The sequence below is a fragment of the Amblyomma maculatum genome, chromosome 3, assembly GCF_055883805.1.
Source record: "Amblyomma maculatum isolate TAMU_Amacu chromosome 3, ASM5588380v1, whole genome shotgun sequence".
NCBI lineage: Eukaryota > Metazoa > Arthropoda > Arachnida > Ixodida > Ixodidae > Amblyomma > Amblyomma maculatum.
The window spans coordinates 88,888,522-88,906,481 of NC_139346.1; the positions used below are offsets into that span (position 1 = coordinate 88,888,522).

General features: G+C 43.9%; 2 long non-coding RNA genes across 3 annotated transcripts in view; one reads left to right on the top strand and one right to left on the bottom strand.

Annotated features, from left to right (window-relative positions):
- LOC146195222 (uncharacterized) overlaps window positions 1-17,960 on the bottom strand; it is a 37,685-nt gene that overhangs the window by 9,276 nt on the left and 10,449 nt on the right. For both annotated transcript variants that reach the window (XR_014705988.1, XR_014705987.1), the window contains one exon: window positions 17,195-17,412. This is a non-coding gene — a long non-coding RNA (uncharacterized LOC146195222). The remainder of the gene's footprint in view (window positions 1-17,194; window positions 17,413-17,960) is intronic.
- Window positions 7,416-8,158, top strand: LOC146195225 (uncharacterized). The gene is made up of 3 exons (XR_014705542.1): window positions 7,416-7,465; window positions 7,860-7,931; window positions 8,118-8,158. It is a non-coding gene; the product is annotated as an uncharacterized LOC146195225 (long non-coding RNA).

Here is a 17,960-nt window from a genome sequence, read left to right on the forward strand (position 1 = left end):
TGGCGAGCAATTGTGAACCTAAGCCTGATCAAGGACTACGAGCTTGGAAGTGAATGTCTCGGCAAGTTCAAAGAAATATATTGGCGGTCAGTGGAGGATGGAAAGGTCCTGGAGGGCCATTACCCGGGCGAAGTGGTACTTCTCGGAGGTAAGTTGATCCAGTAATTTTTGCCGCGCAGTCGCTGTGTACGCTGCAGTAATAAATTCCCGTCCCATTTGAGACATTTGCTGTGCACCTTCATTAACACGCTTTTCTGTTCGTGCACGCATGTCCGTCGAATTTATGTAGAAGCAGTCAGAGACTACACTTTGCTTCTGCGGTGGCCGGCTGTCTGGGCGAGCGAGTGAGCGCTAACGAGCTACTTAATCAGTCGATCTCTATCGCAAATTGCTGTCATTCCCAGCTTTGCGCGTAGGTTCTGCCGGCTGTCCGAAGCAGTGCGCTATTTTCACTTGACGGTGGTTACTCCCACATAAGCAATCAACAGACTGAAGGCAGACTCCTCGTGCAAAACTTACTTGTTTCAGTCTTCGCCGTAGCAAAATAGCAAAACTTTGGCAGAGCCCCGCAGTGTCCCGGGATGTGCACATCCATTCGGCTACGCTAGGGGAAGGGGACTGAAACAAAAGCCCACAGGAGTAGTTGGCCGTGGTAGTAAAAAATTCTTTGCCTCTGCTGTCACTTTTTTTTTCTCTTTGTTCGCAAGTGGTCTCATTTTTTTCAGCAAACCTGCAGGACCTTATCAAAACTATGAAGAAGCACATTGCTGTGCCTGACAATATATTTGGGGAATGCCGAATGGAAACTGCCGAAAAAGACACACTTTCGCAAAAGGTAATTGATTTTACATCATTTATTTCTCGAAGATGCGGCATGACGTCGCATGTAAGATGAATATAGCTTGACAAAGATGAAAACAGTATTGTGGCATCATACTTATGAAATTAACTGGAATAGGCTGCATTTTGTTCAGAAAAAAGTGCTGTATTTACCTATTCTGCCTTTGAACTTTTTTGGTATTATAAAGGCAGTAATGCATGTATCACAAATACGCAACAAAGCAGGGCTGAGCTCCTGACCTGAAAGGCACAGGTTTGGCGCCATCCTAAGGCCTGTGTACTGTGTGATTCAGTGGCCATTGAAGAACCCCAGATAGTCAAAAATATATGGGGCCGTCCACTACGATGTCTCCATAGCTTGAGTTGTTTCAGGGTGAAGAACCCCCTAAACTAAACCAAAGTGCAGCAACACCTACCTGCTTTTTTGCAATTGTGCTCTGTTTCGACCTCATCTTCAGCTTGTACATGTGTATGCCCATTGCGCTTGTCACTGGCTTGCCTTTGGCATTTGTCTGAGCAGTACACAAGCACTATAAAAGGGCTACTAGTGCACATCGTCTCGGTTTGAGCTGTGAACATGAAAGCGTGCACTACTATTGTTTTCTTTGCTGCATTTGTGGTTTATTTGTGTCTGTGAATTTTGCCAAACTTTTCCATTAACACCACCATTTATCAATATGATTAGTTATCTACTTGGTGATGATGTCGTATTTTCCTCCCATGGTGCAGAGCTTGTTCACAGTCAGCTTAGCAGGTTCATAGATTGTTTGGATTCTTCGTATTATTGCCATAACTCCAATTTAGGGGTCACGGAGATAGAAGGGTTTTGGAGGCGCAATTCCTGGCATGCGCGGCCGGCGGAGACGACCGGAAAGAATCGCGGTGGAGAAGGGGAACAGATGCCCTTTTTGTTGCACATACCGTATGGTGCTACTGGGTGGTGCCCCGGCAACGCTCGTTTTCTTTGGGAGCGTCGAAGCGTGTGCAGAAACACCGTGCTCAAGAGTGTTTACTCGCGATCACAGCATGTATTCCATGAAGCCGTTAAAGCTCCTCCCATAGAAGAGCTAGACTCAGTAATCCCAATGAACAGCAATAAAATAACAAAAATGCGCTAAAAGGCCGCATCCATCAGCCGTGCTTGTGGTAGAGAGACACACGGTTCTGAGTTCAGTTGGCAGTCGGCGGGGTGCAAAAAAAAATGGAAGTGTCCCATTCTCTTGTGACTGTTCGCAAATGTTGCTAGCCATTTATGAGCCTGTAGCCTTCCCTGCGCTACGCTCTTCAACCGCTCAAAAGCAGTTCTCTCCAAAAAGGCCATAAAGGGAAATCATTATTTCAGCAGTGGTTCAAATCTCGCATGTGATCAACGTCATTTAATTCTTAAAGGCCCACTGTCCACCCTCCGGTAAAACTTTTTTTTCCTCGGTGGCTGTGAGGCTTCGTCCCCACAACGCAAGGCCACCAGAAGTTTTTGAAAAGAGTAATTAATAACGAGAGTTACAGCCACCGCAATCAACCGATTTTGCGCATTCTCTCCTTCCGTCCCTTCTCAGAGGTTTTTCACTCTCCTGTTCGGTCGCCTAGCCTCTGTAAGCCAAATTCCCCTTCCTCCTCCGCGTTTGACGGGAGGTGGGGTGTCTTGTGGAGAACGTCACTCGCGTACGTCATAGCCCCGCCTTTGAGACTTTTCTTTTTCTTCGCTTTTGCTGTGTCGTTGACGTTGGGCCGAGTCGCCGAACCTCTCTCCTAAAAGAAAGACAAAACGAGAAGTCACGTCGGAGTGAAAGCTTCAGGTTGCGCGAAAGAAGGGAAGGCTGTAGAAATGGCGCAGCACACAGAACGCACTTGGAGCAGGGGGGTGGTGATGGTGGCACTCTCTGCTGCGCGAAACGAAACGGGCGAGGGAAAAGAGTGCAGAAGCGATCAGTGGACACAATTAGTGGTGTACGCCCATCCTAGCTTCTCCCGTCAGTCAGCGAGAAGGACCAATGGACGTCGTTCTCGGCAAGTACGTCATAACTAGCTCGACGAGCCAGCGCAGGAAACGGGGAAGCTGGCTTCCTGAAGGAGAGCATGAGAGAGTTTTGATTTGTATTTTCGTTGCTTTGCAGCGCGCTTGTCACTGTAACATTTTGCACAGACTATCTCCGGTACTTGATCGAAACAGTGGGCTCCTTTGCTTAGAAGGTCCTTTCCTGGACAGTGGCCCTTTGAGCAGATGAAAATTTGGCCGAGAGTCCTGACTCGTGCGTAGCTGTTGCTTCATATGCTCATTTGTCAGTTGTTGGCCTAGAGCAAGCAGTGTTGTAGCTCTGCACCCCCTCTTACACTGCAATTTATGACCACTCGAGACTCTTGGCCAGCTGTGGTTCCATCACCTTAACTTTGAATCTGGATGATGATGTACAGTGCTTGAACTATATGTCCTGTATTCAGATTTTTAACATCAACCTGAGAGCTCAGCATTTTTCTCAAGGGTTGATTCATGTTTTATCTTACAGCCCATCTTTATGTCCATCCAGACAAGTTTGGTTTGGTTCAGTTTATAGGGTCTAACATCCCAAAGTGGCTGGACAAGTTTCCCAAACTAGAACAGTTTCCCTGTTAAGTGATACTAAAGCGCAGATCAGTAACTACATGTTCACAATAGACAAGGCACAAGCCAGCTGTGTAGCTGTGAAGGTGCTTGCACATCATGCTAAAATTGCAATTCTTGCAGTTCTTAACAAAAAAAAAACAGGTCACAAAAGCCACAACTGTAGTGAAATACCATGCCACCACAACTCACACTTATAATAGCTGCAAAAAACGAGCTGGTGATACTGATGCGGATTATGGACAGCAGGTGCTCGTGAGAGAGAAAAAGGTTGATGCAGATTATGACCCGTGGCATTGAGTGTCATCTATGGGCGGCACTTTGAATTTCCTATACACTTTTGTTTTTTGGTAGGCTGCTTTGTGAGCTGTGAAAAGTTCAGATGCCGCCCTTACAAGGAAACCAGGGGGTGGCACTTCCATGCGTTTACATGTATACACATGTAGAGAACTTTAGGGAAAGATTGTCTTAGTGCACAACTTCTATGGCAAGGCTAAAGTTATGAAACTTGATTGCTAAAGTGCATTGGTGGCAGACGGCTGTCATGTACCTGTAATTTAATGGGTGCTTTTCCTTGGGGTCTGGCTGCATGCATGAACACCAGCATATAGCATGGTATATAAACTACCTCATTTGTCATTCTATCAGCATTGACAACTGCACAAACAAGCTCGTAATTTTGATTGCAGACAGCAAAGTTTCTGCTTGTTATTAGGTTGAGAAAAATCATGGATAAATCATTGTGAGTAATTATGGTAGGAAAGGAAAGCAGCTAATAAGGCGGCAGGCTTTCTATATTGGTATTTAACACATTGTCATTGCATTACCCCACACTTCCATTGAGGTTGGGTTTGATATTTGCATGCTGTAAAGAAAAAAAATCTGGAAGCTAGAATGCATCTTGCTCTTACTGATGTATCACAATATTCTGGTGAAGTATTCTCATCTGTTCAGGAGTGTTTACTTCATTCTAGGCAATGGTTTCATGTTCACAATGAAGCCAAAATTACTGTGTTGGTACATGCAAGTGGCACTGTGTATTTCACACATTATATATTAGACAGCTGCAGCTTTTTAGCTTCTAGTTACTGATATGTCAGTGATTTTTTATTTTTATAGTCCGTCTGTCTGAAAGGAAAAAAAAAAGGAAGGTGGCCACATCGATGAAAAGAAAACAAGAGCTGTTTTTTAGCGATAAAGAAGAATCAGATGACGACTTGGTTTCAAAAAAACAACTCAAGGAAGAACAAGAGCGCTGAAGATCACTGAAGAAAAGGCTCCGCCACGCAGAGGACAAATTGGAAGCTGCCAATGACCGCTCCGAACGACTACAGGTGCTCATGGAAAAGTTCCAAGAGCGGTACACCAACCTCCAAGATCTCCTGGAGAATAAGCTGGGTGATTTAGACTTTGCAGGTTTAATGGGCAATGCATTCAGGTAATGCTGTGCGCTTACACAAGCAAGTGTTCTTTTGTACTTGAAATTATGTCAGTGTTGAAGCTGAAAATGATTATTATTTGTTCACTTACTTTTCTGCAGAGGCTTGGTTCAAATCGGATAGACAAAGCTCGGCATTTGGCACAGCAAATAACAGTGACAGCGACTGCTGTTCAACAAGCACGAAGTTTCTCCCGCGTAAGGTAGTGCATCCTGTTTGTTCGTGTTGCTGTGGTTTTTTTAATGTCAAGTGCTCATCTTTCATGCTGACCATAGTTTGTTAGGCAAAGTCAGTGAACTGCAGTTTTGATCTGAGATGTCCAATTCGTGGTTTTCTCCTGTTCTCTCATGGCATTCAGGTGCCAGCCACCTGGCAAGCAGTTGCTATACCAGCTGCTGTGCCACCTGCCCTCCCCAACCAGGTAAATACAGTGAGGATGGAAGCTTTATTGCATGTTTAGTGGCGTTTTGATATTTTGCAGTTGAATATTTTTTTGCTACAATGACAGTTTTCACAACCTGGACGTGCTTCCGCGATTGACTCACTATGACACTGTTATGAATGACTGTCATCTGAGGCCAGCTTATGTATACTTGCACTTGCTTTTGATCGTGGTAATTTCCTGTAAGCTAGAGAGTCCAGTTTTTTATGGAGTAAAGAACAAAAAAGACAAAATTCTGTCTGCTATTAAGTTGGCTGACGTGTCTTTCAAGAGAACTCAGAATGAATAACAGCAGTGATGGAGGCATAGCTAATGCTATAGTTAATATAGTTGCTATAGTTAATGTTCTCATCAAAAATAAAGATGCAGTCTAGCATACACAGTTTGTAGTGACATGGTGCATGCAGAAGTATTATGCCAAAGTGAGCAAACTTCGCAAACTTCATGGGACTGATGAAGAATTGCTCCAAAATCAAAAGTAACACCCTGGCCCTTTTTGCAGCAAGACCCAGTAGCACTTGTTACAAATAACACCTTTGTGTTACGGTGGTAATTCACCGCACGGCTTGTGACCCCTGTGATGTAGCATCCTCAAAGTGCAACGGTTCATTGTATTGCAAGAGTGGAAGAGGCATGTGAATGCAAGAGATAAAAGTATGAATGGGCATTAGAACAGCATCATGCCATCCCGAAATAACCACAGAGTCATCGCCAGCCTATAGGAAGCTTGCAGTCAAGGCTTCAAATTGAGCTTTTCTGGAGCTGCCCTTGCACGACACAAGCTGTGGATTTAGGAGATAGTAAAACATTGTTTTATGAGTCTCGCAAGCAAGATTAGATCCTGGGATTAAGGTTGTCAAACTGTGCTAGATGCAAAAAAAGCATATTCTCTAGTTTTTTTCAATTTTTTTTTCGATTTCCAAAGTTTGAAAAATGAGCCTCCTAATTTTTATGGCTCACTTTTTTTTTCAGTCTTATGCATGCCTTGCAGTACAAACCAATTATTTGCAAAAATAGGTACACGCAGAACCGCTGATAGGCGGCCCTTGCTAGATTTCCTTTGGATCACGTTCATACGGTTCGATGTTCACACCTCTTCATTTTTTGTGCCGAAAGTAAGGTTTCTTAATCAGGCAAAAAACAGCGCAACAACGGAGACAAGAGGGCAGAAAGAAGACGGGACCAGCGCTGACTAGCAACTGAAGATTTCATTGAAAAGAACAAAAATATATACTCCATTCACAGCCAAGCGCACGCATGGGCAGAACTAACAGCACTGATACCTGAAAACGTGAAAATTAACAGTCAAGATACCGCAGTTCACAATCATGAATAAGAATAGATGGGGTGCTAACACGTGTCGTGATTTTTGTGAATGTGAAATGCCTCGCTGATTTCCCTGGTTAATTTATCGCGTGGCTTGTAAAGAATCCTGTATCATTAAAGAGCAGACTACATGGATCTGAGTTGGAACTGAGTTAGAACGGAGATCTGATTGTAAGGCCAAATTAGAGGAAAGGGCCCCATCCAAAGAAAATCATACCATGGCACAGGGTATGATGTTCCCTTTACCTGTGGAAAGATATATAGGCCAGACAGGCAGGTGCGTGAATACCCGCATATGTGAGCACAACGATCCTGTTCACGGTTTCAGGTATCAGTGCTGTTAGTTCTGCCCATGCATGCTCTTGGTTGTGAATGGAGTATATATTTGTGCTCTTTTCAATAAAATCTTCAGTTGCTAGTCAGCGCTGGTCCAGTCTTCTTTCTGCTCTCTTGTCTCCGTTGTTGCGCAGTTTTTTGCCTGATTATGCACGAGCTCGCGCAGCTTGCCGTTTTACTGAAGTTTTTAAGCTTTATTCAATGTTTAACGGCTCCTGAATTTGAATTAGTGCTGCAAGGTGCAGTATTTTTTCCTCTGAGCTGTTCCAAATATAAATTTTACTGCTCCAAAATTAAAATTTTGCTGCTCCAAAAATTTCTACATATCCTATTTCAGCTGTAGCACCCCTGTGTGCAGGAATTTTGCCTCTTACAATTTATTTGTAGCTTCATTCACTAATTTTGGCCTGATGTTTTATTTTGCTCTGTCATCAGGTTGTGGCACAAATCGAGTATGAAGCTTTTCAGGAGCCGTCCGGCCAGGTATGAAAAGAGAAACTGGAATCGTGCCTGCAGCATGTCATTTGCCACAGCCTAAAAATGTGCACAGTGTAATAAGTAAATTCTGGCTGTCATTTACGTCTAGATTAATAGCTCAGTGTGTGGCATACCAGCATTGTTTTTGGAGGGCTGTGCTACCTACAGGACTGCGTTTTTTTCCCACTGGATGTCTAATGTCGAGTTTTTGCCAGTTCGCTGCACATGTGCATATTACAGTAACATGATTGGTGTTTAGCTGCTGCTGTATTAGTCATTTGCTACTGCATGCATACAAATTCTTATGTAAAGCAGGAAACTGTGTAGTGATTTTAGCTTCTGTGGTGTATTAGTGTCCTAGATGCTCAATTGAGTGCAGTTTTATGTTTTTTCTTTTTAGCTTGTGGAAGAGGCTCAAGGCCATGAAATGAACATTGTGTGTGATCGAGGGCCTGCCGTTCTGCTAAGCCAGGTGAAAAGACCAAAAGCATGTGATGAAGACAGTAGTAGTAATTTTAGTTACAGTTGTGGGGCTTATGTGGTACTCAGCTGGACTTAATTATGAAATAGATAATTGTTCTGTGTCAGTGGTGTATTTTAATCCCTGACAGTTTACCTGGGAACTTATCACAGCATCACTCTTCTATTCTTGGTTCAGGCTACTGATGACACTACAGCAGAGGCTGCCAAAGAGTCACCCTACCAGGTATGGTAGCTGCAGAGCATACTTGTGTCGCATACTATAGCTTTATTAGTTAAGCCTGAAATTATGCTTGCTATGTCACTGATTCAAGTAAATAGTAAAATTTAGCAACCATTCCCACTGAGGTTCATAAATTGACTATTTCACTCATGGCTGCGGTGGATTGGTGGCGAGTGCTACAGCCTGTAGGGCTTTCAGCATTCTTTGTCAGTGTACATGCGAGTCTCATTTCACGATTGCATCAGCTTCTTGCAGAGATGCAAACATTAGAGTCGCTAAGTCAGGTGCTTCATTATTCAAGGCTTTCTTGGTTGTACACATTTTTGGCCCCTAATGTATATTGTACAGACGCGGCAGCTTTTTTAGTCATGATATGCAAGACAGTTTTGTGCTGATAAGTTACCTGGTGCTCTTTTTTGTTTAATTGCAGCCTATGGACCACAGTCTGCACCAGCCCTCTTTGCCAACGTAAATGGCCAGGTAAGAACGTTTTTGTAGTCTCATAACCACTGGCTGAAATTCCAAAGGTGCTAGTTTGCGTGATTGGTATGTTTTCATGTGAACTTTCAGCAGCATAATGCTTTGCTTATGCAAATTCCAATGGTCAGCCTGATGGAGTGCTTTCACATGATCCGCTGAGAAGACTCAAATTTTTTTCGGACTCCAGGAATGGCCAAACCATGTGTGCTTGTTTTTAGGGTGGTTTAGTCTTTAGTCTAGTTAACGAACTTTTTAGAAATCGCCAACAGATTTCCTATGTTTTTAATGTAAAAATATTTCAGAATTGTGAATTTCAATGTAGCGTATGTTTCCGAATAATGTACGTTTTAAAATTTTTTTTTTCTGTAATATAGGAACATCAGTATTAAGAATTCGGCTAAATTAACCGCGCCGCAACATTTGCGTGACACAACAGAAACTGACGTTTCAGTGTATGGTCCGTGGGCTGTAGCTTCCATCATCACTAAAACTGGTGCCAGCTCCTAGGGCCACCACAAAGCTACGGTTAATGGGCGGTAGCCAGCAGATCTAGCCTCCTTTATTTTCTGTTTTGTATGTCGCTCGCTGGTGAGTGGGTCGTGCCATTCATGCGTATGGGAAGGTGTATTTTTTTTTGTAACGGATTATCTTATCTTACTGCGAAGTTTTTGCGAGGTCCGGCAATGACTGCAGACAGCGATGGCGCCAAGAAAATACGAAAGAAATTTTCACTGCAAGAAATCGATGCAGAGAAAAAGCAAATTCGGCCTCTGCACACTGCAAGTATTGCCCCATCGACTGCCTTGATCATTTTGAAAGACCGAGACAAGTTTTTAAAACTTCAGGGAACTCTGAGATGGTGTCTATCGAAATTTGATGTTTTATATCGAGATTTGACTGTAGCTGTTTTTCATTGGCCACTGCAGAGTGATGAGGTTTAGTCTTGAAAACATAAGTATGGGCACAGTGTTATATCTGTAGGCTTAATTTCTGGCTATATTGACTGTGACTAACATTTCATTTTTCACAACCCAATGGGCAAAATTAAAATGAGAATGATGTTTTTCAAAAAGCACTTGAGTACACCTTTAGTGCGTTCGCTCAGTTCACATCTTGACTGGCTTGTACGCTTCCCTTGGGTGGGGTGTCCGATACAATCGAAACTCGATATAACAAAGTCCTACTTGCAGGTGAAAATTTTGTTAAACCACGAATTTCGTTACGGCAAGGTTCCCATGTTCTAGCTGCCCAAACAAGGTAAAAGGTTAGTGGAACACTTCTAGTAAGTGGGAATTTGTAAATTATGAATTCAGGAAATGATCAAGAAATTCTGGCAATAATAGCACTAACAAGGGTACCAGATGTTTTGTACATCAAGAGGATAATGGGTGATAGCAAACGGACGCAAATGCATCATTTTTTTTCTGGGCTATCTGTGGCTACCTGTGCGTGGCAATTGTTCAGGCCTCACGTACATATACTCTATTTACATGCTAATGAACTTGCCTCCCACTGTTCCCGCCAACAAATAAAAAAACAACGCTCGTAGTTAGCGTGTCCCTTCCTTGCGCGCCGTCATAGTCCAGTGTATTTCTTGCAGGGTGCCAGGATTACGTGCAGTGATAACTTCACTGGTGCATTCTGTGGGCGTCAGCTCCAGTGAGGGGGGGGGGGGACTTGGCTGAGTGCCAGTGGCTTAGACAGGAGTGCGGGGTAGTGGCTTGCTCAGCTGGTTCGGTTGCTCAGCGCCATCCAAAGGATGGTCCTTGATTTCTCTTTACCACACAGTGATTGGGGTGAGCGCTGTCTGCTGCCATAAAATCATTGGAATGTCTGTATCAGTAAACGCCTTTTGAAGCAAATGATGCTAAAAGCCCGCATTATGATCGTGGCTGACCGCATGCTTTCTTTGACGATTGAAGGGTGGAAGGATGGACAACTGTCATGAAAAAAAAGTCTCTCGCCTATTGAACCTTCCCCTCAAACTTGCGTCGATGTCGTAGAAATGCAAATTGCGCTGTGTCTCGGCTAAAGTTCTCATGTTAGGGTCTTAACGTGGCTGCTGATACATGCATGTTATGTGCGAGGACTTTGAAAGTGCGGCATAAAATTACTTCGTTAAATCGCGAAAAAAACACGTGGTTTTCAATAGGGCAGAGATTCAGAAATAAAAAAAGATGAATGTGGTAGCTCACGAGTATAGGCTAATGAGTAGGTGTGAGATGATAGTGTCGCGAATTCAGGAATTGGTGATTCAGCAAGTTGTAAAGTAATGAGGATCTGCAGGGGAAGCCGTTAGAACTATTGCGTTAGGGCTGATGGCGTTACATCGCGAATTTCATTACATTGTGGTTCGTTATTTGGTGCAAGGCCATACCGTGGGGCCACCCACCTCTTGTAAGAGCCAGCATAAAGAACTAAGTGGGATAACGCAAGCTAAATTGCTGCTGTAGGGTGGTTTCCTAGGCAGTTCAGGTGCGCGTTAGCATTTTATTCATTTATTTAATATAGGCCTTGATCTGGGCCTTTATAAGCTCAATTTGATGCATTAGACCCAGTCATTCGGCAAGAAAGCACGTCACCAAATCAGTGTTATTGAAGCTGGCGAGCTTTACACACGACGACGCAGTCTGGCTGCATCATTGCTGCTGTTATGAAAAAAAAAGCTGCCACACAACCCCAATATTGATGTTCGATTGTATCAGAATGGGAGATGTGTGAACATGCTGAGCAATACTAAAACAACCACACCTTGAATGTTTGGTTCCCAGTAGTTTTTCTCAGGACTCCATCACTTGATTTTATCTATTTCCACGGTGTATTTTACGTCCTAAACCTATAACATCTTTATTTTCATAATTTGAAACTAGACGAAGAAAATACTAATTTGAATCACTGTTCCTGTGCTAGTGCATCTTGCCCCATGTAATTGAGGCAAAAAGTTGAGACCTGTTGAATTCTTCTAATGCATCCTGTTTTTCTAAATCAAGTGGTAATCACTGTACCCTAATGACAGTTATATATTATCTTTTGCTCATATCTGCAAAATGCTTCTTTGATGCAGATCCATCTCGGAAAAGGAGTTTTCGTGACCTCAAAGCAGTGGAGTTGGCTCTTGAGAAGAACAAGAGATTCGCTGTTTTGCAAGGAGGCTACAAAGGTTCTTTGGGGCGTGCCAGCCCTCAAGAATCGTAGTGTGTCAGGGAAGCCCAGCCGGTGGTTTTCCAACAAAGACGGGCCAGCTACGCAAGGAAGAAAGGCCTTGACTCCAGTGAAACTTGAAGCTGTTGCAAGTGAGTATGCACAACTGTGGTGCTTCATCTTGGCTCATAAGGTCCAATTTCTAAGAGTGAAGTCATCATGCACTGTGTGGTTAATGGCATTTACTGTGCCACTAATTAGGAAACATGTCAAAAATGGGGAAGACAACAGAAATGTGGCATAACTGGGTAGCTTGAGAGAAAATTCTTATATCAGTACGTATCAGTGACAAAAAATGAAGCATCAAGAAGTAAAATCGCAAAGTGAATGGTTTTATTGCTTCAAAGTTGTCCAAATAATTGATCAAGCAATTGCATGTGAGGGTAGAGCTATTAGTAACTGTCAAATCACCTTTAATAGGGGCAAGGGGGGGGGGGGCACAGCTTCGAGCAAGCTGCCAGTTACCTTGTTTGGGACAATCGCTTACTGAATTATATCTTGAAACATATCGTGTAACGCACAAAATGGTGTGTGGCAGCCGCCCACTGTGAGTGCAATCTATGGCTATATCCAGTGTAACTTTTACTTCAGGCATTCTGTCTTCATCGGAATTTTTCATAGAGGCACTGAACGGCGCAGTAAAATACAGTCGAACCTGGATATATCAATAATTCGATATACAGAAATCGGCTTCAGACACCGCTTGAGATCGTAAAATATGATACAGTCGAACCCGGTTATATCGAACCCGGATATACCGAATTTTGGCTATATCGAACTCACGGAATATCCCCTTGAAAATCCCATGTAAAAGTATAGGAAAGCTGCGTCATATATCGAACTGAATTTCAGCGGTCGTTCGATATATTGAACTCCGCACCACGCACTGGAAAGTGTGCCTTCCTCAAAGACGATCGCATTACCCTTGGCCGTTTGCCGCGTGACGTTTTCAAGCCATGCGCGGAAGGAATGAGAAGGAACAGTTCGGCGACAGCTGGTCTGGGCAGCGCCGCGCCCATTCCCCAAAGGCGCGCGCATCTGCAGTTATCGTTTCTCGCGCGCCATCACATGACGTTTGCGAGCCATGTGCGTGGGTGTGACCATTCTTTTGCCGAGCTATTTCTCCCCAGCACGCGCTACACATGCGCCAAGCCAGCTAAGCCCGTTTTCAGACAGACGTCGGACGCTTTCCCCAGCGTGTGTTGCGAACCCTCTGCGCGCGGCGGCTGACCTGGCTATGGCGCCTACGGACGTTAAGAAGCGGCAGCTTTCTCTTTGTCTTTTTTTTTGAGTCATCCTTTCTTATCGTTGAGCTGTTCGAACGTTTAGCGGTGGTATTTTTTTTTCTTGCTGGAGTCGTTTATCCTGCATGTATGAATCAAAGAAAGCACGCGGTCAGCTGCTGCGATCATGAGACCCGCCCCAAGCGCGGCGTGGCTTGTGCAATCAAGTCATCACGGGCACTCTGCCAAGTTCGCTCCCCGCCACCGCAGGAGCTATCAAAAGATAAACGCGCACCGACGTTATCGCTGTGCAGCATCTTGGCACGCTGCCAAGAAATGAGCTGTGGATGAAACGACCGAAACGGAGTGAGCGCGCTATCGACATGCAAGCGAAAACGCTAGCGATTTCTGCCGCGGCGACACAGAAACCTTGTTTTGAGCTGCCGCGGTGGCTCGAGCGGCGAGAGGGGCGCAGTTCCAACGAGTTTTAAATTTTTCTTTCTGTCGCTGCCGCTCGTCGCTGAGATCGCTCAATCGCTTGCATGTGAGCGAGCTGGCTTTTACGCATTTTTGTTTTTCAAATTCTCGGGTGCAAAAGTGGGGGTGGGTTCATTATGCGAGTGGGTTGATTACGCGACGAATACGGTATCATTTTTTCGCATCGTAAGTGCCATCACAAGCCGATTTCTGTATATCGAATTATTGATATATCGAACTATTTCGCGATTCCCGTCGAGTTCGATATATCCGGGTTCGACTGTACTGTATTTGTCGCGTAATCAACCCACTCGCATAATGAACCCACCCTCCACTTTAGCCCTGAGAATTAAAAAAAAAAGTGTTCGGAGGAGTGTCCCTTCGTTTCGACCATCACGTCCCTCCATGCATCCACAGCTCATTTATTGGCAGCGCTCCAAGGTGCTAAATGTCACGGCGTGTTTATCTTTTGACTATACTTATGATAGATCCTGCGGTTGCAGGGAGCGAACTTGCAGAGTGCTCATGATGGCTTGATTGAATAAGCCTGGTTCGATTTATCACGCTGCGCTTGGGGTGGGTGCAGTAAACTGCCACAAAATCATTGGAAAGCGTGATAGCTGCAAATGCCGTTTGAAACGAACAATGTTAAAAGTCGGTGTCATGATCGCAGCTGACCGCGTGCTTTTGTTGATTCATAGATGTAAGAATGGACGTCTGTCGCAAAATAAAAGAAACGCCTGCCACTCCTTAACGTCTGCAGCCGCCATGGCTTACGCTGCACCGCATGTTCAGCACGATGGCACTGATCAGCTCCCGCAAAAAAAAAAACACTGCTGCTTTTTGCATCCGCAGCCGCCGTAGATTACGCACGTGCAGCACGAGGACACGAGACGCACGTCAGTCGCCGCACGGAGAGCGTTCACAACATACTGGAGAACTGGAGAAAGCGTCTGCCACGGGCTGAGCTGGCTTGTCCGCGCATGCGTAGTGCAGGCTGCTGCGAACACAGACTGGGAAAGGGAGAGGAAGGGGAGAGATAAAGCTCGGCGGAAGAGTGGGCACACTCTTGCACTTCGCTCTATCGCCAAGTTCGCTCCCTGCTACTGCAGTGTCTATCAAAAGTATAGTCAAAAGATAAACACTGCGTGTTGTTATCGCTGCATACATCTTGGTGCGTTGCCAATAATGAGCAGTGGATGCAAGGGCTGAAACGGAAGGTCGTGCCTCCGAACGCTTGTTTTTTTGGTTTTCAAATTCTGGGGGGCAAAATTGGGGGGTGGGTTCATTATGCGAGTGTGTTGATTTCGCAACAAATACAGTATAATTTTTCACGATCACTAGTGGCGTCTCAAGCCGATTTCTGTATCGAATTATCAATATATCGAACTGTTTTGCGATCCCCTTTCAGTTCCATATATCTGGGTTCGACTAGTGTGGAATAGCAGTTCCAAAAGAAGTTGCAATCAGTTTCTCACCAGCTAAATTTTGTTCTAAAGATAGGGAGGGGCCAGGATTGCAAAAAGTTGCGAATAGCACATGCCACTGTAAATGTACCTTAATTCACTGTTTGTTAGTGCTTGCCAGAGAACTAAGCCAATCTTGCCACACTTCATCTATGTTCACGGCACATTAATACAGGGCTGCCTGATTTTTGCATGCTCGCCCCTGTAATCTTAGCTATTTAACATATTGGTTTCCAGAGAGAGAGGATCAATAACCGCCACTTTCTCAAGGTTTGGCAAAAACTAATTATAGGAAGTAGATTGTTTTCTGTGTATTGCAGCATTGTTTAGCACTGATGCACGGGAGATTTCAGAGGTGTACAGTACGTGAGGAAAGTTTTGAAACCCAACTTACAATAACAAGAAATATAATATTTGTTGCATATTGAAACATTGTTTAGGATTGATGCAAGCGAGGAATTCAGATATGTAAATGAGCGTTCTGAAACCCATCAGTATGTTACAACCATTTTGTGCTTAATCTTTTTCAGATGCCTTTCAAGCGTATGTCGCTGCAAACCCATCAGAGCTCCCAGGAAATGCCCGCATAAAAAATGAACAGATACATCGGAGAGATGTTAAACGATTTCAACAAGTGATTTTGGAAATAAACACACGGGCACGTCACTCCTAAGTTGTATGTACACTTTAATTCCTCTACACTAGAGCTCGCTGTAGCTGGAGCACGTGTGACAATTTTCATCCATGAGAAGTAAAAGCTGCTTATCCGTTTCATGCAAAGCAGTTAGTGCTGCAGAAACAGTGCACCTGGAAATTTAAACCATGTTAGGATATATATATATAGGCACAATGTTTCGGCAGCATTGCTTGCTTGTCCCATATGTCCTTTATCCCGCAACTCCTATCCTACAACTCAACTCCTATCCCGCAACTCCTGTTTCCCACAACTCCTGTTTCCCACAACTCCTATTTCCCACAACTCCCATGTCCAATAACCCTATATGAATAGGTCCTATATAGAGTTATTTTCAGTAGGGGTTGCCTGCAATTGTTGCGGCTAATCTTGCGGGCAGCTTACTTCGTGGTGCTACAGCGGAAGCTAGGCGTAAAAGGGGAGGAGGCACTTTTTTACTGTGCCATTGGACATATTATTTAGAGTAGGGATGCGGTGGTGTAAGGAGAGTTGGAGGGATGGAATACAGTATTCACTACTCTTTCACACTATGTGGTTAACCACCACGTCACGTCACATGAACAGGTCAGCCGTACTGAATGGAGAGCCTCCTTTGATGGGTATTTGCCACTTCTTGAGTTGTATCAACTATAGATAGCACTATGTGCATGTTTTCAACTAGTAAAACTTCTCTCAGACACAGAAAATTGCTAAAACACAGTGCCTCTCATACTGAATACCAGAGAAACCTTAACTGTCAAATAATCTGGCCCAAGTGGTCAAATTTAACTGCACTACAGACCCTGCCCACGAAACTGGCAGCATAATGACTAGGTTAAAATGTTTTAAGAACAGACAGATGCATTGTCCCAAATAAGCATTCAAATACTTTCTTGGATTACCAAAGGAGAACACTTTTCTCTTTGCCTGCTAAATTATTCCCTCTGCAGAATTCCAAGAAGTTGCATGTAGATTTGAATTGCAGTCCTACTTCCTGCAAAAACTAACTTAGTTATTGTGTTATACAGTGAAAATTTGGCAGCAGAAGAGATAAAGAACTGCTTCTCAGAACATCAAGTGTTTTCCATATGTGATAATGATAGAACCCACAACAGTCCGATGATCTGCAGCTGCGAATAGATGAAGTGGTCATTTGGGGGATTGCTGCCACCCAATCAGCTGTGAGCACAGCCTCTAGTATAACAAGGCCAATAATGTCGGTGCACGAAGCTCTTACTTTAAGCAAGGTGAAATCTATTTCCTTATGCGGTTCAAACAATATCCATAACCAACTTTCTCTATTACTGCAACAACCCACATGCACATCATCACATCCACTTTATGCAACAGAGTGAAGTGCAATGTAACTGCTATGAAGTGTGTTGTTGGATAACTGTACCGCATCAAAGGTGCATAAGCAGATTATACAAAAAATCAACAGTTAGTTGGCATCATTTCCCTCTTTATCCATATTTTTACATTTGTTTGATTTATACGCATGCAGTAACTTACGTATGGCGGCTTCCAGGCACACCAAGTCGAGCACCTCTTTCCCAATGCGATCCTTTTGGATGTTGCTCCACATCCCATACAAGGATTTGGTCTTCAGTTCTGCAGCAAACAAGGTGCAACAGGGGTCTGGTAAATCTTCCAGCACTTGTATGGCCGCAAGGGTGCCCAAGGTGCTCTAAGAGTGCCTTGTCCAGGAGGGGCCCACCTCCAATGTCTACCTGCAAGAACAGCAATTCAGAAATAAGCGGAATCAGTATAGAAAACAGTGACAATTATCTATCTGGCATGTATTACTACTGGCTAAATGACACAAAGCTCAACAAAGGCCAAAAATAATGCTTTCACTCGTTTACACAAAGTGCAACACAAGCCATGTAACCTATCTGAATGAGCACAATTCCAAATATCTTGAAGCTTGGAGGAATTCTGGTCCTCTCCCTTCCAAGCTTGATACTTCCTAGAATGCTGCAAGAGTATCATTATACGGCTAACAAAATCCCTCCACTGTCAAGATTTAGAGAAAGGCTGTGCAAATAACAATTCAAGATTAAATCAGTATTCATTCCCCACTAAGCTGGTATCACATACAATGTACTGAATATACTGCAATAAGCAAGATTACGCCTCGCTGAAAGACTAAAGGCAACTTGGGACACTATCGATGAACATTAACAATGAGGGATAAAAAACAATGTGAATCAGTAATCTCAAATTAATGTATGCACGTACATCAAGAAAAATGACTGGAAAATACGCAATGCATTAA